General features: G+C 42.1%; 1 protein-coding gene across 2 annotated transcripts in view; it reads right to left on the bottom strand.

The window, feature by feature from the left end:
* yes1 (YES proto-oncogene 1, Src family tyrosine kinase) overlaps nt 1-21045 on the bottom strand; it is an 83481-nt gene extending 62436 nt beyond the window's left edge. The window contains exons 1-2 of one of the 2 annotated variants that reach the window (XM_061921064.1): nt 20671-21045; nt 17247-17456 (exon numbers count right to left, since the gene is read on the bottom strand). The gene's annotated coding sequence lies outside the window, so the exon portion shown is untranslated. The remainder of the gene's footprint in view (nt 1-17246; nt 17457-20670) is intronic. The other variant, XM_061921063.1, reaches the window with a different exon arrangement.
* Between the last annotated feature and the right edge of the window lie 1676 nt (nt 21046-22721).

The raw sequence follows: 22721 nt of genomic DNA, 5'->3' as shown, positions 1-22721 counted from the left end.
ATACAGTACAGGCGTAATGTGATCAAACTTTCTTGTTCTTGTCAAAAGTCTAGCAGCCGCATTTTGTACCAACTGTAATCTTTTAATGCTAGACATGGGGAGACCCGAAAATAATACGTTACAGTAGTCGAGGCGAGACGTAACAAACGCATGGATAATGATCTCAGCGTCTTTAGTTGACAGAATGGAGCGAATTTTAGCGATATTACGGAGATGAAAGAAGGCCGTTTTAGTAACGCTTTTAATGTGTGCCTCAAAGGAGAGAGTTGGGTCGAAGATAATACCCAGATTCTTTACCGTGTCGCCTTGTTTAATTGTTTGGTTGTCAAATGTTAGAGTTGTATTATTAAATAGAGTTCGGTGTCTAGCAGGACCGATAATCAGCATTTCCGTTTTTTTGGCGTTGAGTTGCAAAAAGTTAGCGGACATCCATTGTTTAATTTCATTAAGACACGCCTCCAGCTGACTACAATCCGGCGTGTTGGTCAGCTTTAGGGGCATGTAGAGTTGGGTGTCATCAGCATAACAGTGAAAGCTAACACCGTATTTGCGTATGATGTCACCTAGCGGCAGCATGTAGATGCTGAAGAGTGCAGGGCCAAGGACCGAACCCTGGGGAACTCCACACGTTACCTTAACGTAGTCCGAGGTCACATTGTTATGGGAAAAAAAACTGTTGCACATGCATTGAATTTTGCTCCTAAAAGAAATACATCCAAATTTGATCAAACTCGAGTAAAATGTTTCCCCACTTGTACAACATGTATGAAAAAAACTCCTAACCATAACCAAATGGGCAAGTGATTGACGTGGAAGTGACCACTCAGTGCGCAAAGCTGTCCTGTGTCCTTTCATCCTTTGCCAGGAACAGAGAGGAGTCCCGCTCCCCCGAGTTCACACACTCAGGCTGACTCAGCCTTCCCAACACGGAAGAAAGAAGCTCTTAGTTAGAGGAACTGGTCAGTAAAAAAAGAATGTTTTTTTCACCACCTTAAACTTGACACAAACTGCACTGCACGCTAGTAACTACAAAGGTCTGAGGGAAAATTTAATGAATCAATTATTGAAGTGACAAGCTTGCCAAGTTGCCATTCGAACAATACCTCGTTTGTTGACAAGAACATAGAGCCATGGGAGCATATTCAATCTATTTATCAAGCAAAGGCAACACAAACCAGTGAAAGATTCAAAGGAGCGTCAGAGCTGACTCACTGTTGCTGCTAGCTTGCTAGGCTAACAAAACATTCATAAAAGTTGGAATCTTATACAAAACCTCCTTTTCGTACTTGTTGGTACCTGTTTTTGTGTATTTGAGATCCCCAAACATTAAAAAATCAAGGCATGGTGGATATATTTAGTTACGTCAATGGATATTTCCATTTATGGGTTAGTTTATGGGCAAAAAAACTAAGGGTGTAACGGTACGTGTATTCGTATTGAACCGTTTCGGTACGGGGGTTTCAGTTCGGTTCGGAGGTGTACCGAACGAGCTTCCACACGGAAAAACATTAAGTAGCGCACCGCACGTTGTGTAAACAATGCACACTGAGGCACAACACAGGCATGCTAGCAGCAACCGGGCTACGACAACATGTAAAAGACAGAGCTGGAAGACCCTCCTGCCTCGTTAAGAGCTCTCGTTTGGGGACAAAACAACGGAGGACGAGAGGCGGACAAAGCAAAAGCGGTTTGCCGACATTGTTCAGCAGCAGTCGGTTATGCTTCTGGCAACACGTCAAACATGCTAACCCCAAGTGAACATCGCTTCAACGAAGAGAAAGACGAAGCCTCTCCTCGGCGAGTCAGGCAGGGCTAAAGCAATAATAAATGTTTTTAAAGCAGCAGATTTAAGACCATATTGCATTAAAAACTAGATTTTGACCCACTTCTATGGTGGAAGAACAATGAGCCCATATATCCTCTTACTGCCAAGATAGCCAGGCACTACCCCGCCATACCTGCTACCTTTGTGCCCAGTGAAAGGGTGTTTTCCACAGCTGGAAACATTTTAACTGCAAGCAGGTCTCCTCTTTCTGCATAAAATGTTGATAAACTGATTTTTCCGGCAAAAAACATGAAGTTTGACTGAAAGTCACCAGGGTTAAAGGCTGGGGGGGAGGGGGAGTTGACTTGAAACTGTTTAATGTTGCAGTTTTTATATGTAGAAGAAACGTTTTATTTTATTTACTCAGAGCAACAACTTGAGGCAGTTTAATGTTGATCAACGTGGAACACGACTTACACAAGTTGAAAAACGTATTGGGGTGTTACCATATAGTGGTCAATTGAATACAATATGTACTGTACAATCTACTAATAAAAGTTTCAATCAATCAATCAAAGAATTCCTTTATATGTTGAAACGTTTTGTTAAGAAACCATCCATCCATCCATTTTCTACCACTTGTCCCGTTCTCAGCTGCATTCGGGCGTAAGGCGGGGTACGCCAAGGACAAGTCATTGTTAAGAAACCATTCTGAGCCTTATCTTATTTAGTTTTTTATTTTATATTTTACATGTGTATATTTATGTGATTGTTACGCTTAGTATTCATGACTGCCTGCTGTTGCACTGATCAGCCTAGTGGTGGCACACATCCATCTCACACAGCTATTTCTATTTTGGGGCAGAATTATAATAGTGTTCCCAATGTTAAAAGGTTAAAGCCATTGTTTACAAATGTGGTAAATAAATAACCCAAAAAATGTATATTTTGTTGTTTTCTTACTGTACCGAAAATGAACCAAACCGTGACCTCTAAACCGAGGTACGTACCGAACCGAAATTTGTGTATACCGTTACACCCCTAGCCAAAACTATATGGGGATGACCTTTGATCATGCCTGCATCTCAACTCTAAAAAAACAGTCTATGTTTTTCTTTCGGGAGTCGGCGAATGGTAAAACATACGTGCTAGTCAACGGTGAGAGATTAGATGTGGTAGAACAATTTAAACATCTTAATGTAGTCTTTGATTCAAGTGGGACAAGTGGTAGAAATGGATGGATAGCTGGGTGATAAGAAAATTGAACCTACAGCATGAGTAAGTTTAATCTGTCCAATTTTAAACACAGTAGACCTTCTCTCGGGCTTCACGGTGGCAGAGGGGTTAGTGCGTCTGCCTCACAATACGAAGGTCCTGCAGTCCTGGGTTCAAATCCAGGCTCGGGATCTTTCTGTGTGGAGTTTGCATGTTCTCCCCGTGAATGCGTGGGTTCCCTCCGGGTACTCCGGCTTCCTCCCACTTCCAAAGACATGCACCTGGGGATAGGCCCCTCCCACTTCCAAAGACATGCACCTGGGGATAGGTTGATTGGCAACACTAAATGGTCCCTAGTGTGTGAATGTGAGTGTGAATGTTGTCTGTCTATCTGTGTTGGCCCTGCGATGAGGTGGCGACTTGTCCAGGGTGTACCCCGCCTTCCGCCCGATTGTAGCTGAGATAGGCGCCAGCGCCCCCCGCAACCCCACAAGGGAATAAGCGGTAGGAATGGATGGATGGATGGATAGACCTTCTCTCACTACAGAGTCGGTACATAGGGGTGTCTATTAGGGGTGTAACGGTACACAAAAACTTTGGTTCGGTACGTACCTCGGTTTAGAGGTCACGCTTCGGTTCATTTTCGGTACAGTAAGAAAACAACAAAATATAAATTTTTGGGTTATTTATTTACCAAAATTGTAAAGAATGGCATAACATACATAGACACACACAGGGTCCATTGCCAGGGTTAATGTGGTCAACATATATAAAATATAAACTGAATAAGATAAGGCTCAGAATGGTTTCTTAACAAAATCTTTCTACATATAAAGTGCTTTTTTGATTGATTGATACTTTTATTAGTAGATTGCACAGTACAGTACATATTCCGTACAATTGACCACTAAATGGTAACACCCCAATAAGTTTTTCCAACTTGTTCCACGTTAATCAACATTAAACTGCCTCCAGTTGTTGCTCAGAAGAAATAAAATGACAAAACTTTTCTTCTACATATAAAAAGTGCAACATTAAACAGTTTCAAGTCAACTCAGCCTCAGACCAACTTTTCTGTCCCCCCCAGCCTGGCTAACTTGGTAGTAAGAGTATATATGGGCTGATTGTTCTTCCACCATTGAAGTGGGTCAAAATCTAGTTTTAATGCAATACAGCAACCCCCCGCGAACCCGAACGGGACAAGCGTTAGAAAATGGATGGATGGTCTTAAATGTGCTGCTATAAAAACATTTGTTATTGCTTTAGCCCTGCCTGGCTGGCCGAAGAGAGGCTGCTTGAATGCGGTGTTTGCACCACACTCCTCTTTCTCTTCCTTAAAGGGGAACATTATCACCAAACCTATGCAAGCGTCAATATATACCTTGATGTTGCAGAAAAAAGACCATGTATTTTTTTAACCGATTTCCGAACTCTAAATGGATGAATTTCGGCAAATTAAACGCCTTTCTGTTTATCGGTCTTTTAGCGATGACCCGCCATTTTCATTTTCACATTACAAACACCGGGTCTCAGCTCTGTTATTTTCCGTTTTTTGGAACCTTGGAGACATCATGCCTGGTGGGTGTGTTGTCGGAGGGTGTAACAACACTAACAGGGAGGGATTCAAGTTGCACCACTGGCAAGAAATCTGCCGCCAGACCCCCATTGAATGTACAAAAGTGTCTTCACATTTGACCGGCGATGCTAAGACAGACATGGCACAGAGATGTATGGATAACCTGCAGATGCATTTACAACAATAAAGTCAACAAAATCACAAAGGTGAGTTTTGTTGATGTTGTTGACTTATGTGCTAATCAGACATATTTGGCCGCAGCATGACTGCCAGCTAATCGATACTAACATGCTACGCTAATCGATGCTAACATGCTATTTACGCTAGCTGTATGTACATTTGAAACTAGATACCCACATTTAATGCGAAACAAACACTTACCAATCGACGGATTTAAGTTGCTCCAGTGTCACAAGATGCAAAAGTCCTGATCGTTTGGTCCGCACATTTCACCGGCGATGCTAATAAGGCAGCCATGCTATGGGTCACTTCATTAGGTACACCCATGCTATGGCCGAATAGCGTCAATAGCTATTCGCTCAATAGCTTCAATTTCTTCTTCAATTTCATTTCCGCTATCTGCCTCCATACTCTGACCATCTGTTTCAATACATGCGTAATCTGTTGAATCGCTTAAGCCGCTGAAATCCGAGTCTGAATCCGTGCTAATGTCGCTATATCTTGCTGTGGTAACCGCCATGTTGTTTGTATTGGCAGCCCTGTATGACGTCACAGGGAAATGGACAGTCGCACCGCAAATAGGGAAAATCAAGAACTTTAAAGCTTTTTTAGGGATATTCCGGGACCGGTAACATTTTGAAAAAAACTTCGAAAAATAAAACAAGCCACTGGGAACTGATTTTTATTGTTTTTAACCCTTTTGAAATTGTGATAATGTTCCCCTTTAAAGCGAGCTTGACTTGGGGGTGGTGCTGCTTCAAAGGGGTTAGCATGTTTGCCGTGTTGGCAGAAGCATACCCTACTGCTGCTCAACAAGTTCGGCAAACCTCCGTCCTCCATTGTTGTATCGCACCGCAAAGCCAAAGTGTTCCCAAAGGGGAGATGTTAACAAGGCAGGAGGGTCTTCCAGCTCTGGCTTTTGCATGTTGTCCTAGCCCGGTCGCTGTTAACCTGCCCTGTGTTGTGCCTCGCACTGCATTGTTTACACAACGTGTGGCGCGCTACCTAATACGTCCGTGTGGAAACTCGTACACCTCCGAACCGAACCGAAACCCCCGTACCGTTACACCCCTAGTATATATATATATGCATGCCATGATATTCCGCTACATGAACGACTGCTATACAAGTTGCTCCCATACCTCAGAGAATATTATGAAACCACTAAAGTGGACAGCGTGGTGGCTTTGAGAATGTGGCCGTGCCAGCAACCTGAGGGTTCCTGGTTCAATCCCCACCTTCTACCCACCTAGTCACGTCCCTTGTGTCCTTGAGCGAGACACTTCACTTGATAGATATTATTAATACAAAAAATGGCAGTCAAGTAAAGACCAGAGCAGTGGCCAGAGGGGACTGCAAGGTACAAAGGCGCAGGACTAAATTTGGCCAAACGGTGGGTTCTATCAGAGGCATACAGTCATGGAACAGGCTGCCAACCCATGAGTATTCACTTGTTTTTTTTTTTGTTTGGTTCATGGTCTGTGCTTATAGTATGATTGTAGTTTGAAATGTCTTATGTTATTTATGCATTCTTTTGTATCACGACCTGTCGAATGTTCACTGTATTAACCTGCCTTAGGACGACTGCTGAAAATTAGCTATCGTGCTAACTCCGGCAGATTTACATTGTTGTTCTATGTTGATGAATATCCATTGTCCTATTTCAAATCAATAAATATTTAGCAACGGTGCAAGTAAAGTTTAGGGATGTTTTTGTGTGTAATTGAGCGTTGCCTTAGGCTTTATAGATGGATGGATGGATGGATGGATGGATGGATGGATGGATGGATGGATGGATGGATGGATGGATGGATGGATGGATGGATGGATGGATGGATGGATGGATGGATGGATGGATGGATGGATGGATGGATGGATGGATGGATGGATGGATGGATGGATGGATGGATGGATGGATGGATGGATAGATAGATAGATAGATAGATAGATAGATAGATAGATAGATAGATAGATAGATAGATAGATAGATAGATAGTACTTTATTGATTCCTTCAGGAAAATTAAAATTCCAGCAGCAGTGTACAGAGTTGAGATCAAATTAAATCAAAGTAAAAAGTAAATAATGGGGCTTTAAATGGAAACAAAATAGAGAAATATTACAATAAGAATAAAATATAAAAAGCAACAATGGGAATAACAATATAACAGTAAAATAAGAATATAACAAGAGAAAGTAGGCAGTAGTGACCATGTTATGAAAACGTATTGCACTGTTATTGTTTTGCATCCCCTGTCATCCTAGTACCCCCCGCCCCCCGCCCCAAAGAGGAGTTGTACAGTCTAATGATAAATAAATAAATAAATGGGTTGTACTTGTATAGCGCTTTCCTACCTTCAAGGTACTCAAAGCGCTTTGACACTACTTCCACATTTACCCATTCACACACACATTCACACACTGATGGAGGGAGCTGCCATGCAAGGCGCCAACCAGCACCCATCAGGAGCAAGGGTGAAGTGTCTTGCTCAGGACACAACAGACGTGACGAGGTTGGTACCAGGTGGGATTTGAACCAGGGACCCTCGGGTTGCGCACAGCCACTCTCCCACTGCGCCACGCCGTGGCGTGTGGGACAAAGGACTTTTTGAGTCTATTAGTCCTGCACTTGGGATGAAGCAGTCTAGCACTGAACAGGCTCCTCTGGCTACTGATAACACTATGCAGAGGGTGACTGGCATCATCCAGGATGCTCACTAGTTTGTCAACAGTCCTCTTCTCTGCCACCGTCATCAGTGAGTCCAGTTTCATTCCCATTGTAGAACCGGCCCGCCTGATCAGTTTCTCAAGTCTGGAGCTGTGCCCCCCCCAGCACACTACCATGTAGAACACAACACTGGCAACCACAGACTGGTAGTACATCCACAGGAGTTTTCTACAAATGTTGAAGGAGTGCAGTCTCCTGAGGAAGTACAGCCTGCTCTGTCCTTTCTTGTACTGGTGGTCCGTGTTAACAGTCCAGTCCAGCTTATTGTCCACCCAAACCCTGAGGTACTTGAATGAGTCCACGGTCTGTACCTCAACTCCCTCGATCACAATAGGTTGTGACCGTGGACTCGACCTCCCAAAGTCAATGACCAGCTCCTTGGTCTTTGATGGATTGAGCTGCAAGAGGTTGGTGTGGCACCAGACAACAAAATCCCTCACCGGATTCCGAAACTCCTCCTCTCTGCCGTCCCTGATGCACCCGACCATGGCTGTGTCATCCGCGTACTTCTGGATGTGACACAGCTCTGAGTTGTAGCAGAAGTCAGGGTGAAGAGAAGAGGGCTTAGCACCACTTTATGATGGAATTGTGTCTATATTTGGAACAAACTCCCTTGTGGATCATTAACGTTTGTCTAAGTCTAAGTCTATATGTACGAGTGCACACGTGCACAGTGTTTGAGTGTTAATATGGAAGACATTTGTTTTCTGTGCCACAGCACTGTAAAGAGCGGACAGTGTGTAGTTTTTGTGTGCAACTGTCAGATCTTTACTCGCTGCTTGCGGCCAATCAGATAAGATGCAATTATAAGACATGTTTCGGGAGTGGCTCGTGGACTTTTGAACAGCTGAACACTGACTATTTTTGACTACTTTTATTACAACTGTACAGACAATTAACCCCCCGAGCCGCTGCGTCTTAAGTGGACTACCCCGCCTCCTTAAATGGACAGCCTAACATAGGGCTGGCCGATATATGGAATATACTCGATATATCGCGGGTTTGTCTCTGTGCGATACAGTAAATGACTATATGGTGATATTAAAGTCTACGTTCTCACGCAGTTGCTTTTAGCTGCGGGCATTACACTACAGGCTCTTCTCACTCTTTCTTGTCTCTCCTTCTCACAGAGACATAAAACAAGCGCAACTTCTTACATATGTCACATACTGTCATACGCCCTCGCAGAGCAGACAGGTAGCGGAATTGGTAACATTAGCTGTGGTGCAAGTGGTAATACGAGAGAAAGGAAGTGCGAATCTGGTAACAAATGAAGGAAGAATTAATTCCCAAGAAAAATAGCACGGGGTCCATCGTCTGGCGGTGGTTTGGCTTCAAGCAGGAAGATGTTGAGCAGACAACCGTAATATGTCGAGTGTGCGGCAAAAGCACAGCTACAAAAAGTAGCATTACAGCTCATTTGTAGCATCATTTGAAAAGTCACTCTCTGGAGCAGGGGTGCCCACACTTTTTCTGAAGACGAGCTACTTTTCAATTGACCAAGTCGAAGGAATCTACTTCATTCATATATATAATTTATATTTAATTATTTATCAAAGAGACGTTTATGTTAACACATTAAAGGTGTTTAATGATAACAAGCATTATAGATTCCTTTGTTTCATGAAGACAAGAATATAAGTTGGTGTATTACCTGATTCTGATGACTTGCATTGATTGGAATCAGACAACAGTGCTGATAACGTCCGCACTTTCGAATGGAGGAGAAAAAAAGTCCTCCTTTCTGTCCAATACCACATGAAAGTGGTTAGTTTTTGGCATCTTATTTGTCCAGCTTCCATACTCGTTTCTATACATTTTGCAAGAAATACATTGGTGGCAAACTCTGTAACTTGTTATCTTGTGCACGCTAGCTTTCTGAGACTCTTATTTTGGCAGGATGAAGCAGGGCTTTTATTGTGAAGACAGCAACTGTGCAGTCTGTCTTTAGGGTTTTGACAGCAAGTACGGCGCGAGAGTCTGTTGAAATAAAAAGTGTTTCTCGCCCTCCTCTCGGTCATGTTTTCTTAATAATGATCTGGCAGCAGCCAGCGTCATCTCAGGAGTCCCTCGGGTGCCGTGAATGTCAATCAAGTGGCGAAAGTGACGTCGTAGTAAAGATTGATGATCACAAATGTTTAGGTTTATTTTTTTAATGCTTGGTTTGCGATCGACTGGCAGACCCTCCACGATCGACGTAATGGGCTCCCTTAATCCAGAGCAGGGGTAGGGAACCTACGGCTCGCGAGCCAGATGTGGCTCTTTTGATGACTGCATCTGGCTCTCGGATAAATCTGAGCTGACATTGCTTAACATGATAAGTAATCAATAATTCCACTTGTAATAAGTGTTAAAAATAATGTTCAAAACATAAAACATTCTCATGCATTTTTAGTCCATCCATCGGTTTACTACCGCATCTGTTCAAGAAGTTGCGTTAAGAAGTTATTTATTTATTATTGGTTAGTGTGGGGCTTGTCCCCCTGGGGGTTCTTCAGACCACCAAGCACCGACATGAGAGCCCGTTTCAGGGTTACACTATTGTTATATTTTTCAATAAGTCTCTCAGTCGCTGTCCAGCAATTGTATTTTTCTCTTTCGTTCTCGCTCGCGCTCTGGCTCCAGCGACAGGAGATTAGATAACAAGGCTCAGGTGGGCCATCTACGCAGCTCTCGCTGATTTCCAGGCCGGTCCTGGCACACCCCAGTTCGCTGCAGGCCCGCGGGCCACGCCCCCTCCACAGTTAGCTTCAGAATAACAATGTTATTGCAAAGAATAAGAGACCTATTATACTCTAGAAATGTTGGTCTTACTTAAAAATGCACGTGTTTTGTTGTGTTCAGTGTTAAAACAAATATTATATGGCTCTTACGGAAATACATTTTAAAATATTTGGCTTTTTGGCTCTCTCAGCCAAAAAGGTTCCCGACCCCTTATCTAGAGAATAAGGAGTGCTTGAAACTCAGCATGTCAACATCTCTGGCCGGTGCCATACCAACAAAATGCCGAAGCAACAATTTCCAGATCAACACCGTATGAAAAAATAGTCAACAACAGAAGGAGATAATGTCCGCAGGAACCTACCACATAGCGAAGGACATACACTATTTGATATCCTATTATGCAGCACATTTTTATTTGACAGTTCTTGAAATACCGTGTGTGACATCATGCACAAAAGTGCACTTTATTTGTTTTAAACTATTTGTTGTGGCATTCTGTACAAAAAGTGCACTTTAATTTAGTGTTGTTTTGATATGTCATCTTAGTGACATCATGCACAAAAGTGCACTTTATTTGTTTTAAACTATTGTAGTGGTGTTCTGTACAAAAAGTGCACTTTAATTTAGTGTTGTTTTGATATGTCATCTTAGTGACATCATGCACAAAAGTGCACTCATAGTTTGTTTTAAAATGTCTCTGACAATCTTGCACTTTCTGTTTTGGAAATGACATGAATGTTTGTGCCACTGCTTAATAACTGTTTAATAAATACACTTTTAGTTGTGGTTTCCCTCTCTGAATGAAAGTTTAAAAGTAACATATATTAATGCAGTATGAAGAAGAATGTTTTAATGTAGACACATAGAATCATCATACTGTTGTGATTATATGCATCATTCATTCGTTCATTCAAGGCAAAGGCAAAATATGGAGATACATATGGTGTATCGTGACATGGCCTAAAAATATGGAGATCGAAATAAAAGGCCATATCGCGCAGCCCGAGCCTAAACGTGAGTTGACAGAGGCGACTGGAAGCGAGCGAAGGCTGCAGAGAGCATCGCGTGAAGCAGTAATCGCACTGGCACACTCTCTGAGGCGTCTTCTCAGCACCTGCCAATCACCCAGGAAAGTGGTGGGGGTCTCTTGGGTGAGGGACTTGCTTCCGACTCCCCCATTCATGCCACCCAGGCCACCTGCTGTGCCGCTTGAAAGTCTGCTATGAGGAGTGAGAGGAGAGCATCCTCACGCTGTAAAGCAGCAAAGCACCCCTTGTTGCACCCAGTGGGGGTGAGGAGCGCCCTGCATACTCGTACACATGAAAGCAACCGGGCTAGTTTTGTCTCACTTTTACCCTGTTTGACCAAAGACAGCAAAAACTGATTATCTTATTAAAGTTAAAGTTAAAGAACCAATGATTGCCACACAAATTTTGACTACCGTATTTCCTTGAATTGCCGCCGGGTATATAGTATGCGCCTGCCTAGAATTACTGCCGGGTCAAAATCGTTTCGCAAAATAATTAGCGCATGCTTAGTATTACCGCCGGCTCAGGATTAACGCCAAGTCAAACTTGTTTCGCAAAATATTAGTTTTATTAGCGCATGTCTAGAATTTCCACCAGGTCAAAATATTAGCATATGCCTAGAATTTCCACCGGGTCAAACTCGTCACGTCACGAGTGAGACTTCACCTGTCATCATTTTCAAAATAGAGGAGGCTGATTTCAATTATTTGAAATCGCATAAAGGGAAGAAGATTAAGAGCAATTCAGTAGGACTTAAGGTCCAAGCTATTGAATATGCTAAAAAGAACAGTAAGCATCTATGTTTTATTAATATACCGTAGCTGCGTGTGTCAAATATGAGTTATTAAATGACTCCTGCCTCCTTGTGGTAGAGGGCGATGGTGATCCTTTTTGCGACTACTCGGCTGTAGAAGAAGTGACAACAAGCAGCAAGAGTGAGCAGCTTTTCCTCTCGCTTGCACTTTTAACATGGAGGATTACATATCTAAAATAAAACAGTTTTTTAAACTGGACTTTTAATCGAAGTACGAGGTAATTAAGGAAGATCTCCATCGAGACAGAGAGACTTTTAAAACTGAAGAAAGATAAGGAAGACTTCTATAAACAAGTTATCGATGCTTTTGATCAGAAGGAGCTGCGCATGGACTTCATTTATAAGTAAAGGTAAGACCATAATAATGTTTTTTTTTTTATTAAATGTGCTTTTCATGATGGTATCCTTACATCACACTCAAATTTATAAGTGGAGGCCTAAATTTACCGCATGCCTTTGTAAGCGCCGGAGTTAGAAGAGGTTTTAAAATAATTAGCGCATGCTTGTCTTTACCGCATGCCTTTTGGTAAACGCTGGAGTGAGAAGAGGTAATAAATTACTTAGCGCCCCGACGGCAATTCAAGGAAATACGGTATTCGAAGTACAAGGTGGATTTCATTGCATCGCATGGTAGTGTACTATCCCGCCTATAGAGCACTATTTAAATGGTAAATGGGTTGTACTTGTATAGCGCTTTCCTACCTTCAAGGTACTCAAAGCACTTTGACACTATTTCCACATTCACCCATTCACACACACATTCACACACTGATGGAGGGAGCTGCCATGCAAGGCGCTAACCACCACCCATCAGGATCAAGGGTTACGTGTCTTGCTCAAGGACACAACGGACGTGACTAGGTGGGTAGAAGGTGGGGATTGAACCGACAACCCTCAGGTTGCGGGCACGGCCACTGTCCCCGACATTTGACTTAGACCCGGAGATGGCGAGAACAAAATAAAACAACGCTTTTTGGTTACTACCTTTTATATTTACCCCTCTGTGAGGATTATGGTTAATTCTTCATCCAAACGATAGATATGAATATCCCATCACTTGGCATTCCAGTGAGACTGCAATAATTATTGTTGTATTATGTTGCATAGTTTCTATTTCCTGTTTAGAACATTGATAGGACTGACACTAAGAATTATTTTGATAGTCGTTTAGTCATCGGCTACCTTAACGAATAGACGACTTGTCGGACAATAAAGCGTACACAAATTCATTGGCTCTAGTTTTTTCATCGACTTCTAAATGCAACTTAAGTTAAAGGGGAACATTATCACAATTTCAAAAGGGTTAAAAACAATAAAAATCAGTTCCCAGTGGCTTGTTGTATTTTTTTATTTTTTATTTTACCGGTCCCGGAAAATCCCTGAAAAAAGCCTTAAAGTGCCTTTTTTTTCGCTCTCTGCCAAGACACTGTTCATTTCCCTGTGACGTCACACAGTGCTGCCAATGTAAACAAACAATGGCGAATACCACAGCAAGATATAGCGACATTAGCTCGGATTCAGACTCGGATTTCAGCAGGTTAAGCGATTCAACAGATTACGCATGTATTGAAACAGATGGTTGGAGTATGAAAGTATTGAAGAAGAAACTGAAGCTATTGAGCGAATAGCTATTGACGCTATTCATAGCCATAGCATGGCCGAATAGCTGCGTTAGCATCGGCGGTAAAATGTGCGGACCAAACGATCAGGACTTTCGCATCTTGTGACACTGGAGCAACTTAAATCCGTCGATTGGTAAGTGTTTGTTTCGCATTAAATGTGGGTGGAAGGAAACGTAATATAGTTGCAAATGCATCTGCAGGTTATCCATACATCTCTGTGCCATGTCTGCTTTAGCACCGCCGGTAAATAGCATGTTAGCATCGATTAGCTGGCAGTCAACATCAACAAGACTCACCATTGTGATTTCATTGACTTTATAGTTGCAAATGCATCTGCAGGTTATCCATACATCTCTGTGTCATGTCTGCTTTAGCACCCCCGGTAAATAGCATGTTAGCATCAATTAGCGTAGCATGTTAGCATTGATTAGCTGGCAGTCACGCCGCGACCAAATATGTCTGATTAGCACATAAGTCAACAACATCCACAAAACTCACCTTTGTGATTTAGTTGACTAAATGGTTGCAAATGCATCTGCAGGTTATCCATACATCTCTGTGCCATGTCTGTCTTAGCATCGCCGGTCAAATGTGAAGACACTCTGGCACATTCAATGGGGGTCTGGCGGCAGATTTCTTGCCAGTGGTGCAACTTGAATCCCTCCCTGTTAGTGTTGTTACACCCTCCGACAACACACTGACGAGGCATGATGTCTCCAAGGTTCCAAAAAATAGTCGAAAATAACAGAGCTGAGACCCAGTGTTTGCAATGTGTTGAAAATGAAAATGGCAGCTGTATTACCTCAGTGATGTCACGTTCTGACGTCATCGCAAAAAGACAGATAAACAGAAAGACGTTTAATTTGCCAAAATTTACCCATTTAGAGTTCGGAAATCGGTTAAAAAATATATGGTCTTTTTTCTGCACCATCAAGGTATATATTGACGCTTGCATAGGTTTGGTGATAATGTTCCCCTTTAAGTTAAAGTTAAAGTACCACTGATTGTCACACACACAGTAGGTGTGGTGAAATTTGTCCTCTGCATTTGACCCATCTCCTTGTTCACCCCCTTGGCGGTGAGGGGAGCAGTGGGCAGCAGCGATGCCGCGCTTGAGAATCATTTTTGGTTATTTAACCCCCAATTCCAACCCTTGATGCTGAATGTCACTGGGAGAAAATTGAGTGATGTGTTTTGCCCAAGAACACAACGACAGTGATGAGGATGGATGGATGGATTCAAACCAGGAACCCTTTAAGTTGCTCGACGGCCGCTTTACAATCTGAGCCACGCCGCCAGATATATTGAAGTATGTCCAGATTGCAGACATGCTGCTTCCGCTCTAGACAATATCGTGCATCGTCCTTGTATCATGCCAACATCCTGTATCGGCTAGGGTTGCAGTTTTGGTGACCAAAGTCTCTCGGTGGCTGAATTTTCCGTGCATCGATAGTCATAGTAATCAATAGTTTTTCTGTAAAACACCATATTTTTTAGGTGTGGGGACTTTTTATTTTGCTGTGGAACCACACCACGATTAATTCTGTGAAGAGGAAACCCTGCTTATATTCACATCTTATGTACTGCATGTACCAGCCTTAAACCATTGGTGCTGTGCTGGACTTCTATTTTAACATTTGCCTGACTTTGTGGATTATGCTTACTTTCTCATCATTTCTTTCTATTGTGTAAGGCGGCGGCTGCTATAAATTACTTCCTCGAGAGGCGTTTGCATTCATTGAATGAAACGTGAGTTAGCCGTGGCTTTCGGATTATTTTGAGCTTCTGTGCTTATTTCTACTAGAAAATGTTTCAGTTGTCATCGAAAACTTGCAATTAGCAATGACCATATGGAGACGGTTGTTCTCTATCTCTCAGAGAAAAACAATAGGAAACACTATAAAATGACGCACATGTTAAGTACATCTTTAAAAAATATGGGAATTATCAACAAAGAAAATAATTTATAAGTGTGACAGTTTTTTATGCTAAGTGTCATTTCAAGTAAATCTGGGGTGTTTCGCTGACCTATAGTGATTTTTTTTAATAAACCTTTATTTAAAATATGCAACATTAACATATAAGAATAGAAATAATAATAAACAAAACATGTAAACAGTACAAAAACAGTACAAAACAGCACCATGGGGTTGTAAACTCAATAAAGCAACCAAAAAAGAATGCAATATATATATATATATATATATATATATAGATATATATATATATATATATATATATATATGTAGGTGTGGGAAAAATCACAAGACTACTTCATCTCTACAGAACTGTTTCATGAAGGGTTCCCTCAATCATCAGGAGATTTTTCTCCTGGTGATTGAGGGAACCCTTCATGAAACAGTTCTGTAGAGATGAAGTAGTCTTGTGATTTTTCCCACACCTACATATTACGCTCTACCACGGTATCGAGCACTATTCTCTGGATAATCCAATCAAGATATATATAAATATATATATATATGTAACAAAGTGTAAAGCCATAGGCTCACACAAGTTCCGTAAATAATCCAAATTTTGAGCACAGCCTCATGGTTTTGTGTGTTATCATTGCGGAGTGGTTAAGGTCATGGACTAGAATTCCATTGGGTTCTCCCCGCGGAGGTTCAAAGTAATACATCTGTTTTTACCCACTCAGTGGCCTAGTGGGATCGGTAGGTTGTGAGTTCAAACCCCGGCCGAGACATACCAAAGACTGTAAAAAAATGGTACCCATTACCTCCCTGCTTGGCACTCAGCATCAAGGGTTGGAATTGGGGGTTAAATCACCATCAAATGATTCCCGGGCGCGGCACTGCTGCTGCCCACTGCTCCCCTCACTTCCCAGGGAGTGATCAAGGGGATGGGTCAAATGCAGAGGACAAATTTTACCACACCTAGTGTGTGTGTGACAATCATTGGTACTTTAACTTTAACTTTTCACAGCTTTTTGGTTGTTAAAGGGTAGAAAGTTCTAACTTTTTTTTTAAAGGAGAAACTTACATATATGAATACAAAACTAGCCAATAGTATAATGAGGTGCTGATCCATAGTATCCTAAATCCACTGTGCAGAAATCGACATAGTTATCTCAATATACACATAAACGAATGGGACCCAGGCCTAGACTAAGGTATTGAGAATGAGAACCAATCAATCGTGGATTGGTCTTCCAACATGACAATCACCCAAAACATGTGGCCAAAGCAACAAAAGGAGTGCCTATAGTCGACATACCTTTATGGTATAACTAGGGGTGTAATGGTACGTGTATTTGTATCACACCGTTTTGGTACGGGGGTGTCGGTTCGCCACGCGGGCGTATCGAACAATTTCGGAAGCAGAAGTCTTCACAAGCTGCTCTGCTTTCTGCCTCTGCCTCATTGTCCCGCCCACACAGCCATCTGATTGGTTACATACAAAGCCAATCAGCAGTGCGTATTCAGAGCCTTCATTTTTCCTGCCTGGCTTTAGGTCCATGATACTGGGCCACCTGTTAGTGCTCCTCACCATCCAGTTGTGAGTGTGTGTGTGTCATGGCAGAAGCAAGGTGGGTCTGCACTAAGACTAAAAGAGGGATTAACATGCAAAAGGCTTACTGTGGCAGTGGAATAATGAAACACAGCAACGTTGGATCCACGTTAGACTGGACTCTCACGGTTATGTTAGATCCACTATGGATTGGACTTTCACAATATCACGTTAGATCCGCTCGACATCCATTGCTTTCGGTCCCCTAGGGCAGTGTTTTTCAACCACTGTGCTGTGAGGTATGATCTGGTGTGGCGTGGGAGATGATCTAATTTCACCTAATTGGGACAAAAAATGTTTTTAGCAAACCAGCAATTGTAATCTGCAAATGTGTCGTTGTTGAGTGTCGGTGTTGTCTAGAATAACCGTGTAATAATCTCCCATATCAGTAGGTGGCAGCCGGTAGCTAATTGCTTTGTAAATGTTGGAAACAGCGGGAGGCAGTGTGCAGGTAAAACAAGTATTTAATGCTTAAACAAGAAAATAAACAAAAAGTGAGTGCCCCTAAGAAAAGGCATTGAAGCTTAGGGAAGGCTATGCAGAACGAAACTGAGACTGACCTGGCTACAAAGTAAACAAAAACAGAATGTTGGACGACAGCAAAGACTTACTGTGGAGCAAAGACGGCGTCCACAAAGTACATCCGAACATGACATGACAATCAACAATGTCCCCACAAAGAAGTATTAAAAACATTTGAAATATCCTTGATTGCTAAAACAAAGTAGATGCGGGAAATATCGCTTTAAAAAGGAAGACGTGAGACTGCTACAGGAAAATACCAAAAAAAAGAGAGAAAAAGCCACTAAAATAGGATGATTTCTGCTGGTGGTGTGCCTCAATGCAAAAAATTTGCCTTGGCTCAAAAAAGGTTGAAAAATGCTGCCCTAGGGCAGTGGTTCTCAAATGGGGGTACGCGTACCCCTGGGGGTACTAGAATGTATGCCAAGGGGTAAGTATAATATTCTAAAAATAGCAACAATTCAAAAATCCTTGATAAATATATTTATTGAATAATACTTCAACAAAATATAAACTGTGAAAAGAAATACAACAATGCAATATTCAGTGTTGACAGCTAGATTTTTTGTGGACATGTTCCATAAATATTGATGTTAAAGATTTCTTTTTTTGTGAAGAAAAGTTTAGAATGAAGTTGATGAATCCAGATGGATCTCTATTACAATCCCCAAAGAGGGCACTTTAAGTTGATGATTACTTCTATGTGGAGAAATCTTTATTTATAATTGCGTCACTTGTTTATTTTTCAACAAGTTTTTAGTTATTTTTATAAATTTTTTTCCAAATAGTTCAAGAAGGACCACTACAAATGAGCAATATTTTGCACTGTTATACAATTTAATAAATCAGAAACTGTTGACATAGTGCTGTATTTTACTTCTTTATCTCTTTTTTTCAACCAAAAATGTTTTGCTCCGATTAGGGGGTACTTGAATTAAAAAAATGTTCACAGGGGGTACATCACTGAAAAAAGGTTGAGAACCACTACCCTAGGGAGGGGTTGCCTACATATGCGGTCCTCTCCAAGGTTTCTCATAGTCATCATTGTCACTGTCACCGACGTCCCACTGGTGTGAGTTTTTCCTAGCCCTTATGTGGGCTCTACCGAGGATGTCATAGTGGTTTGTGCAGCCCTTTTAGACACCTGTAATTTAGGGCTATATAAATAAACATTCATTGATTGGTTGAACGTTGACTATTACAGTAAAAGCACATGATTGCCCTTAAAACACTAATTTGGTTGCTTTACGCATGCGTAAAACATACACATAAAGTGAAACTACATAAAATGTAAGGCCTGCTACACATACGGCCTCCGGTAGGGTGATGCAAAAAGAAAAGGTGCTGGTAAACTTTCAAAGCGTTACCAAAAATAACAAGTTGCAACAAATATGAAGCTCGCGGCTGCACAATTAAAGTCCTACTGAAAGCCACTACTAGCGACCACGCAGTCTGATAGTTTATATATCAATGATGAAATATTAACATTGCAACACATGACAATACGGCCGCTTTACTTTACTAAATTGCAATTTTAAATTCCGGGCGAAGTTTCCTGTTGAAAACGTCGCAGAATGATGACGTCACCAGTGGTAGCAGACATGTTGTCCCAGCACCACTAACGGCTAATATAGTCAATTTTTATCGCGTAATTACACGGTGTTCTGGACTCTGTGTTGCTGAATCTTTTGCAATTTGTTCAATTAATAATGGAGACTTCAAAAAAGTAAGATGTTGGTGGAAAGCGGTGTATTGCAGCCGGCTGTAGCAACACAAACACAGCCGGTGTTTCTTTGTTTGTTGTGAAGCGCACATGGTTCCCTAACACATGTCAACCGGCAGGTTTCGGTGAGAAAATTGTGGTAATAAGTCGGCTCATACCATAAACATGAGCGGAGCTTGTGTCGTTCCTCCTGCAGCTGTCAAAGAGGCAGCTGCGACTTTCTTGGCTCCTCCATGGCTTTCCTCAGAGACACTGGCGGTCACCACACCCCTCCGACTTTCGGGTATGACCATATAATCTCACTAAAAGTGAAGTGAATTATATTTATATAGCGCATTACTCAAGTGACTCAAAGCGCTTTACATAGTGAAACCCAATATTTAAGCTACATTTAAACCAGTGTGGGTGGCACTGGGAGCAGGTGGGTAAGGTGTCTTGCCCAAGGACACAACAGCAGTGACTAGTATGGCGGAGGCGGGAATCGAACCTGCAACCCTCAAGTTGCTGGCACGGCCACTCTACCAACCGAGCTATGCCGCCCCGGACGATAAAACACTAGTAACAAAATAAGCAGATGAGGGATTTTCCAGAATTATCCTAGGAAATGTGTCTAATAACATCTGAATCGCTCCCACTGCCCTCGTCTTTATTTTTTATTTCTAGTCCTTCACTCTCACTTTCCTCGTCCACGATTATTTCATCCTTGCTCAAATTAATGGGGAAATCGTCGCTTTCTCGGTGCAAATTGCTCTCGCTGCCGGTGGCCATGATCGTAAACAATGTGAAGATGTGAGGAGCTCCACAACCCGTGACGTCACGCGCACATCGTCTGCTACTTCCGGTACAGGCAAGGCTTTTTTATTAGCAACCAAAAGTTGCGAACTTTATCGTCGATGTTCTCTACTAAATCCTTTCAGCTAAAATATGGCAATATCGCGAAATGATCAAGTATGACACATAGAATAGACCTGCTATCCCCGTTTAAATAAGAAAATAGCATTTCAGTAGGCCTTTAACGAGTAATTGGGTTGTTTTGCAGCTAGCGTTGAACAACATTAGCTCACCCGCGCATTGTTTAGTTATCACCATTCCAGTAAAGGTTGTGCTCAAAAACGACACTCCCTGTCCTCACAGTGCAAGAAAAAAAAAATCCAACTACACAATTTTCAACTTTTTTTTGTGCAGCAACACAAAAACTACCAGGCCTCTTGCTCCACTTTCTTAAGGCACTTTCTTTCCAACCTTACCTTTAAAAGCGATCGCTGCAGCGTCGGAGTCAGACTACATGCGTCTTATTGTCTTTGTCTCCTCGGTCTTATTGTCTTCGTCTCGGTCTGTCCTCCCTTTGTTGTTGTTTTACGTCCAAAGTCGAGACACGCACGATCAAATCTCAGTCGTCCGTCCCATGCCTACTAACTACTCCACCGGGGGCTCCAAATCATCCGCCGGAAGCGCGGATATCCCTTCAGAAAGGGGGGGGACGCAGACCGGTGTTGGGTATTCGTTGAACAGACATAAGAGGGGGAAAATGCCGCTTTAAATGTCCGAGTGCTCGGGACTTGTCTCCCGCACAATAGCCGGGCTAGCAGCCGAGGCCCGAGAGGGAACGACGATGCATTCACGGACTGGCTGCAACTCGTAAATGTAGACGTTTGGATTCCCAACACCTTCCATACCATGAACTTAACCTCGTATGAACGTCTGTTGAGCGTTAAGCGACTGTAAATAATTTCACTCTCAAACTAAATTCATTTCCCATATGGTTTGTACACAATTTAATTCAGACATTTAGTTCTAACAATTCACATTGGCTTTCGAGGAGATGGTGGTAATTCCCGTTTAGACGCAAACGTCCCACCGTCGACTCTCCCTTGCGCCAAACATGGCCGCTCTTGTTTGGACATTGGGATGAAAATACATATTTTAACTAATTGGAGAATACGTAAATACATATAATTGTGACTACTAGATCAAACATTTGCACTGAAAACTATTCAAACTAAACATATGTAGACAGTGAAGCTTCACGTTAGGACCCTTTTTAAAATCCATTAACCAAACGTTTGGCGCCCCCTAGTGGAGGATTTAGTGTGTGGGACGTTTTTTTGCTCTTTGGCAGGGGTGTCCAAACTTTTTCTACTGAGGGCCGCACACTGAAAAATCAAAGCAAGCGGGGGCCATTTATTTTAAAAACCAATACATGAATAAAAAAAATATACATTTACGCCTCCATTCAGGCTTGATCCCTGGGACCCCAAAGGGTTTTGTAAAAAATAAAATTTTAAAAATGTGTCATTATTCAGTATTATTATTTTTATTATTACCGTATTCAAGTTTTAAATCTCCAGAGATCAACATTAGGTCTATCTTTTAATTTGACGTTTTTAAATATTTAAGTTGTTTGGTCTTTTTGTCAAAGAAAACCCTGTTTTTTTCATTAAAAAAAACCCACAAAATATGCTATATTTTCAACCAATAAAATGTTTAAGTAGAATATTTGAGATGATATAATAATTGGAGCCGTAAAAAGGTCAACAACTCATAACACCATTGATTTTGATTCACATTTTTTTTTGTGTGCAATGACACTTAAAAACAAAACACAATGATCCAAAAAGGGTCCTACTCATAAAAGTGTTAACAATTCGGGCTCCAGTACTCTGGAATGCCCTCCCGGTAACAGTTCGAGATGCTACCTCAGTAGAAGCATTTAAGTCTCATCTTAAAACTCATCTGTATACTCTAGCCTTTAAATAGACCTCCTTTTTAGACCAGTTGATCTGCCGCTTCTTTTCTTTCTCCTATGTCCCCCCCTCCCTTGTGGAGGGGGTCCGGTCCGATGACCATGGATGAAGTACTGACTGTCCAGAGTCGAGACCCAGGATGGACCGCTCGTCGGGACCCAGGATGGACCGCTCGCCTGTATCGGTTGGGGACATCTCTACGCTGCTAATCCGCTTGAGATGGTTTCCTGTGGACGGGACTCTCACTGCTGTCTTGGAGCCACTATGGATTGAACTTTCACAGTATCATGTTAGACCCGCTCGACATCCATTGCTTTCGGTCCCCTAGAGGGGGGGGGTTGCCCACATCTGAGGTCCTCTCCAAGGTTTCTCATAGTCAGCATTGTCGCTGGCGTCCCACTGAATGTGAATTCTCCCTGCCCACTGGGTGTGAGTTTTCCTTGCCCTTTTGTGGGTTCTTCCGAGGATGTTGTAGTCGTAATGATTTGTGCAGTCCTTTGAGACATTTGTGATTTGGGGCTAGATAAATAAACATTGATTGATTGATTGATTGA

The sequence above is a fragment of the Nerophis ophidion genome, linkage group LG14 (genome assembly GCF_033978795.1).
Source record: "Nerophis ophidion isolate RoL-2023_Sa linkage group LG14, RoL_Noph_v1.0, whole genome shotgun sequence".
Lineage (NCBI taxonomy): Eukaryota > Metazoa > Chordata > Actinopteri > Syngnathiformes > Syngnathidae > Nerophis > Nerophis ophidion.
Note: the sequence above shows the minus strand (reverse complement) of the source record. Positions and strands in the feature narration are given on the sequence as shown.